The 5,135-nt window shown below is 39.0% G+C and overlaps 1 long non-coding RNA gene across 1 annotated transcript; it reads left to right on the top strand.

Moving 5' to 3' along the window:
* Positions 1-274: 274 nt before the first annotated feature.
* Positions 275-3,910, top strand: LOC143111649 (uncharacterized). Its single transcript, XR_012984570.1, has 3 exons — positions 275-319; positions 1,958-2,090; positions 2,413-3,910. It is a non-coding gene; the product is annotated as an uncharacterized LOC143111649 (long non-coding RNA).
* Positions 3,911-5,135: the final 1,225 nt, after the last annotated feature.

Here is a 5,135-nt window from a genome sequence, read left to right as displayed (position 1 = left end):
TTGACACAGTGAAATTAGGATGAATTTAAGTGTTAACATTAAATAACGTGTTGTGTAATATATTAAAATGGTATTGCCCTAGTCCCTCCACGTCGAAAAAAGCCTATGCATTCTTATAAGGCCTATGCCAACAAAGTAATCAATGAACTGTGCTCAGGTTGGTTAAAAGCCAGAGGCTGCCTGTAATTCACTTCCGGTTTAATGCCTTTAAAACGGAGGGAGGGCGACACAGTGACAGTGCTGCTCAGTTGCTGCGCCGCGGATTTGCCAGCTGGTGGATGCTGTTGGTGGTCGATGGATTTTCACGTGGCATAGCAAGGTTAGCAGAATTGTTTCCTAAGCGTAATGTAAAAAAATTAGTTGCAGTATTGGGTACAATATTATGTAGAATGGACCGACATGTCCACCGGTCGATTTCCCGTAGTAAATCGACCCTTTTAATGACTTAAATTTATTTTAGTATAGATGAGTTTAAGCACAACATTTACGTTATTCATGACATTTATCTACATGTCGTGTTATTGGATAACGTTAACGACAGGTGAAGTTGTTGACATTATCAATGGAGATCAAAGGCGCTCGCGTTCTAAAGGTTAACGTCACTGTTGCCGTTGGCTAATAACGTTAGCATGCTAGCGTTAACGTTAGCACACTAAAGTGACTTTAACTTTGTAGTCACTATCATTACACTTACCTTTTCAACAGCTCAAGGGGGGGAAAATTGGTTTAAACTATCTAACGCTATCTAATATTATCTTAATTAATCTAAAACGCTATCTATATATCTATCTATATACAACAAAGATTCTCTCTTGCCGTTATCACCACCAACGTCTGCGCAGATTGTTGGTAGTTGGGGCTGGTTGGCAAGCACGCGACTTTTAGATGTGCAGTATTCTGTTAAAAAATCTGATAAGTGAAGTGCTCGCATGGCACTGAACTCTTCAATTTATTCCCCCATCATTTCGCTGAATTGTAACGGGCTACACCTCTGCCTTTGCTAACTTAGTGGGTTAGGTTGACCTAGCACCTAAGCAATGGAAGGCAATACCATCAAATGCATTACAACCATTTGTTCAGTAAATATTTATCTTCGTCCAGAGGTGAGGAAAATGACTTGCCTTTTTCATGCATCTCCTTTGTCCATCTCCTGTGTTCGGGGAATGTCATTTGAAATCACTCTTCAGGTCGTGATGTGATTAGAAAATGCATAAATTAACCTTCATAGTTATTTTCAATTGACTCGTTCAGTTCATATTTTTTAAATGAAGAAAGACAGTGAGTGCTTCTGGTTTCTCTCTTCAAATAAACTAGGGCTGCAGCTCAGTCTTTTTGGAATCTATTATTCTAGTGATTATTTCTTCGAGTAACAAAATATTTAATGTATTTAATTGGTAAAATATATTTTGCTTTAAGTGCAAATTGATTAATATGCACAATAAATGTTAAGCTGTAAACTAGCCCTAGTCACTAAAAAGTAACTTTATTTATTTTATGTAGATTTGTGCATCTGCAGCATCTACCTTTCCTACCAAATAACCTAATGTACAAAAAAACTGCTGTTTTCACAGTGCAGTTATTCTACAATACAGTGCAGTACTTAAGTATTTTCATGTTTAAAATACAGAATTTTATTATTTTGAGTTACTCGAGTAATCAATTCAGCCCTAACTTAAACCTTTAACAAGTCCTTTAATAATCAGCTTTCCATCACTACCATCTCCAGTTGTTGTGGATATTGTGTTACCTATTTCAATCACAACTAAAACAATAATCATGTGTTACCAAGCTGGACCTAAATTGATTCCGAGTCTGAACTATCTGAGCTAGATGAAGTTATTATGTTAGGAATGTGTTAAGTTCAATTCACGGTTAATAGAAAATGAAATTGGTTCATGCATAACACTGCTTTTGAAATTGTATCCTTAAAATTATTATCTTTTATGATTCCTTTTAGGAGTATTTGTGATGCACACCACACTACTCTGTGAAGTGCTCCTGACCTTCAGGAGGAACAAGGATCAACTGGAGGTCAACCTGGGAAGAGGATACTTGAAGCTGTTGCTGCCACTGAATAGCGCAACCCTGTTGTAAGAATTTTGCTTTCAAACTCATCTTTCATATACCTTGTTCACTTTCAGCAGCTTAAACACGTTTTAGATTAAAACTTTTTATTCCACTGCTTGGCTGGATTTCCCATTGTCCTACGTAATTCAGAATGACCATTAAAATTGTTATTTGAACACGTATGAGGTAGATCCAATTTTTTTTTTTTTTGAACCGATCACACTTGTATATTAATCACTGGGGGGGGGGGGGGGGGGTATACCATGTCTCATTTTTTTTTTTTAGTGGTTAGGATGGCCAAATGTATATTTACTTTCCATTATTTTTTATTTATGCTCCATACAGAAAGGACTCGAGCTAGAAGTCAAGTGTGCCGATCTTGGCAGACCTGTGCCACTGTGAGGTGTTGAGTGCGTCTTGGGAGAGCTGACATCTCTTCACAGCAAGAACATTGATTGGTGCAGAGCTGAAGCATCACACATAAAGGAGCACACAATCACCTTTAGATGTTTACCTCTGGTCACTCCATAGACTTCTGAAAATAACATGGGGACACTGGTCCTGGTGTTAAGATGTTATGTAAACTCCCATGATTTCATTTCGTCTTTGGAAATGTAGTCGCCGACTGCAATTGCTTGAAAATCGCATGGTGTAAGCTCACCATAAGGCTTTTAAGGATAAATCATGAAAAAATATTTTCGAAAGTGCTCTGTAGAAGGGCCCCAAGATGCATACTTGGAATACTAATTTTCTGTTATGCCCATCAGACAATGAATCTTAAATGTGGTAGTGCTCTATCCACCCTTTCATGTAGGTACCTAGATGGTGTAGTGCCAGTCCTATTTGTGTTCTCTACATGAGTGGCAATCCTCAGAAACATTATATGTGAGTTTGTGTTGCCTGGACAAACCTGACAAGCCTTAACCAGCCCTAAAAAGAGCTGTGTGTGGTAATCATCCAGGCTTAGAAAACACTGGCTAGAGCAGTGATCCTCACAATTTTTTTCACGAGCCACTTTGGCAGTGCAAAATCAAAAGGAGAGACACTTTTACGACAACATACTAAGTCACCTTTGCAAATGTGCATTTCTACATGTAAATTGGACATCCCACAAAAAAGAAATAACACAGCCAATACATTTTCATTTAAGACCAGATTTACTTTAATACTGGGAGGAGCGGAAGCTGGCATGCATGTCCTTGACTTTCTTCATGCTGTATTTTTAGTATTAGTAGTAGCATGTTTGACAATGCCCTCTTTAGGAGGCACCATTAAGGCTTAATAACTTCCTTTCACCTTCATTACTGTATTTGGGTGAAGGGGGAAGTATAATTTAGATGTTTGTGTTTTTGTAGTGCAGTATTCTATGTTTATTAATCACATTTCAAAAAATGTATTGACTGTTACCACATGCAGTGGGTCCCATTTAGAAGTGGCCACTTCATTCGTGCTTTCCGTGAGTCATGCACCTGTGTGAAATTATTACAACTTATCGCCACAAGGTGGCAGTTTAAGTCTGCTGTAGCATTTGTAAACAGGGCAGCGGATTGCATTCAAAGGCGTTGCAGTGGCAGTGAGATACTGTAAGCAGAACGAAACTTAAGATCACCTTGTTGAAGTCATACAGTAGACTAGGCTAAATCAGAGCCTACTTTTGTTTTTATCAAGCTGGGGCCAGAGGTGATGGCCTTTGGCGAACAGTTTAGGCCTACTCAAAATGAGTAAAACCAAATTTGCCGAAATCTTGCCAAAGCTACCATGCGAGCCACCAATTATTGCTTGACGACCAACTGTACTGTAGATTGATTTACTGATTGTGTTTGTTAGATACATTGATCATGTATGTACATCTCTCCCCCCCCTCCCCCATTTACTACTGCTATGAGAATGTTCACATGGCCATGCTGATCAAAATCATTGTCATTTTTAGGGATGCACCGAATCCAGGATTCGGTTTCGGATTCGGCCGAATATTGGATTTTTTGACGGGGTTCGGTTTCTGCCGAACCTTAGAATTTTCCCCCACCAAACCGAACCCTACGCTTACACTATGCGCGCTACGCTGGTCGACGTCATGACGCCGCCGTTGATTATAGGAAGGTGTTTACGTAGGTGGCCCGTTCGAATGCAGTAGCTCAGGCTGTGTGAGTGAGAAAGTGAAAATGGAACTCGTGAGCAGAAAAAGTGTTGTTTGGCAGTACTTTCAGTCCAAAGAAGGTGATTCTAGTCGAGCTACATGTTCAATTTGCAATGCCGATTTGTCTCGTGGTGGTAAGGACCCTAAACAGTACACAACATCGCCGCTGTTAAAACATTTGCGTATGTGAAAGACTTTTCAGTACTGCTGGGGACATTCGTTCCCACACTCGCAACCGGCTGTCACCTCTTAATGCCGAGCGTCTTGTTTTCCTGAAAGGGAACGTTCATTTCATGTAAGAGGTTGAGGTTAGCCTACAGGTTAAGGTTATAGGTGTGTGATTAGGCCTACAATTTTGTGTTATATTTGGCTACTGTTAATCGTAGTTTAGCTGTTCCAACCAAAACAACAGCAGTTTTTTGAGTAATTGTTCAATAGCCAACCATTAGTCACCAAACATTTTGATTTAAAAAAAAAACGTTTATTTGCATTGTTGCACTTTGGTGAAAACTGAAAGATTTTGGTTTGTAGCCTACTTGGTTGCACTTTGGTTTGTACTTTGTACTTTATGGGATTAAGACTCATATTTTGTATAGGCTATTGGTTGGATCTTGAGATGGCCTAATTGTCAAAATAGTCATCCTGGCCTAATGTTGCCTTTTTTACAGTTAAAATTAAATTAAATTAAATTAAATATACACTGCTGTGGATTTTATTTACTTCATAAATGTGTTTACTGTGTTAATGGACTGAGGATCAAGTAGGATTCGGTATTCGGTTTCGGATTCGGCAGAATCTTAACCAGTGGATTCAGTATTCGGCCGAACCCCAAAAATCTGGATTCGGTGCATCCCTAGTCATTTTACAAATTCGTAAGAATTTGTCCTGAAACTCCCCAGATTAATGTTGAGCTTGTTTAAATGGTCTGTTT

This window comes from Alosa pseudoharengus, unplaced genomic scaffold (assembly GCF_046254945.1).
Source record: "Alosa pseudoharengus isolate Yale_2024_CS ecotype anadromous, Long Island Sound unplaced genomic scaffold, YU_APseudo_1.1 YU_APseudo_1.1_scf_8, whole genome shotgun sequence".
In the NCBI taxonomy this organism is placed as follows: Eukaryota; Metazoa; Chordata; class Actinopteri; order Clupeiformes; family Clupeidae; genus Alosa; species Alosa pseudoharengus.
This window is presented reverse-complemented; position numbering and strand designations above follow the sequence as displayed.